The sequence below is a fragment of the Arachis ipaensis genome, chromosome B9 (genome assembly GCF_059453495.1).
Source record: "Arachis ipaensis isolate K30076 ecotype BB chromosome B9, ASM5945349v1, whole genome shotgun sequence".
NCBI lineage: Eukaryota > Viridiplantae > Streptophyta > Magnoliopsida > Fabales > Fabaceae > Arachis > Arachis ipaensis.
The window spans coordinates 14,945,964-14,948,162 of NC_142444.1; positions in this window are offsets into that span (position 1 = coordinate 14,945,964).

Below are 2,199 nucleotides of genomic sequence, written 5' to 3' on the forward strand. Positions count from 1 at the left end.
CTGATTTTTGTCCATTTTCACAAAGAACAAAGCGATCCTTATAAAAAAAAAAGGGACACTTCGACCCTCAACTTTTTTATTTTGGAACAATACAATCTCTCTATTAAAAAATTTATTAAATAATAATAAAAATTAATTTTATAGAGATTTTATTTGTATTTTGTGGGGTTTTAAACCTCCACAAAAATATTTTTAACAGTATAACCAATTACTACTACTACTACCATTATCTTTTTAATCCTCATTATTATCACTCATACCTCTATTATTTTTATTGTGTAACCATACTTTATCATTATCATTATCTCCTCTACCGTCATCATCACCAATACTAATATTATCAACATTAAAGTTCTTTTCTTTTATTTCTTATTCGATATTATTTTTTTCCTTTAAAAAGTATTGTACTATAATTACTTTTTGTTGTGGCATCATTTTTAGAGTAAAGTACCAATCTGGTCCCTGTCCATTTTCCAAAATGACAAGCCAATCCTTAACCAAAAACACGTTCCATTACGGTCCTTAACCCTGTGCTCCGTCTGCCAATCCGGTCCCTCTGTCAGTTTTCCGGCGAAAACTCGACGAAAATTGCTGACGTGTCAGGTTAAAAAATGGACAGGGACCTAGTTGTCTCTAAATTTAAATTGGTTAGGGGTTTATTTGTCTTTATTATTCTTTAAACAATATTTTTAATTATATTTTTATTCATTATATTAATATTTTTTTTAATAAAAAAGTACAAACTAATTAATAAATTATTCAAATTTAAAAATATCATTTATTATGAAACCAAATTTAAAAATATCATTTATTCGTTAAACAATCATTTAAAACTCAACTTTCATACAATTAGCTCTTGATGATATCCATAGTTGAAAAATTCATTCAATTAGTGTAGTTATTATGAAAAAAAACTAAAGCTAATTTCAAAAGAAGAAACACAAATGGATAGATAATATTCTTTTGAGCCGATTTCTAAAAAAGAACACCAATCTTATTTAAGTTTAAAAATTGATTATTATAATGAAAATCTAATATGAAGTTCTCAAATTGATTATCAAGTGTCGAAAGTTAAAAATTATTGTGTGGTCAAATTTAATAATTTAATGGAGGCAAATAAATATTATTATTATATACTACTAAATAAAATTTCAAACTGTAGTGGGGGCGCTTGCCCCCACACCTATAGGAGTGGATCCATTGGTGATAATAACCCTATGATATACTATTAGTATTATAAATAATGAACACATTATTTGATATACAGTAAATTTTTTTTTACTAGTAACAAATTTAATTTTTTATCTCTTTAAACTAAATTAATAATTCTATTATGTTTTATTTCATTTAGTATTAGTAGCCTACTCATAGTGTATTTTAGTGTAAAGATATCAAATAGAATTATTAATTTAGTTTAAAGAGATAAAAAATTAAATTTGTTATTAGTCAAAAAAAGTTTACTATATATTAAATAATGTGTTCATTAGTTTTCACTTTATTGTAAAAATTAGCTAGATCATAATACTAATAGTATATCATAGGGTTATTATTATTAATATATTAATTGAATTTTAATGTTTATTATTTATATATTTAAAAATTATTTATTTGGGTTTATAATAAATGATATTTTTAAATTTGAATAATTTATTAATTAGTTTGTACTTATTTATTAAAAAAGAATATTAATATAATGAATAAAAAAATAATTAAAAAATATTATTTAAAGAATAATACGGACAAATAAACTCCTAACCAATTTAAATTTAGAGACAACTAGGTCCCTGTCCATTTTTTAACCTGACACGTCAGCAATTTCCGTCAAGTTTTTGCCGGAAAACTGGCAGAAGGACCGGGTTGGCAGACGGAGTATAGGGTCAGGGACCGTAATGGAACGTGTTTTTGGTTAAGGATCGGCTTGTCATTTTGGGAAATAGACAGGACCGGATTGGTACTTTACTTTCATTTTTATCAATGATTTTTCTTCACTTAACCACCATTAATGAAGGAATTTTTTAAAAATAAAATTATTAATAGTTTGTGGAGAGACTGTATTATCCCACAATAAAAAGGTTCCCATAATAAAAAGGTTGAGGATCAAAATGTCCATTTTTTTAGACAAAAATTACTTTATTCTTCGTAAAAATAGATAAAGACCGAATTGAGTATTTTTTTTTTTTTTTCGTTTATGTTACATCA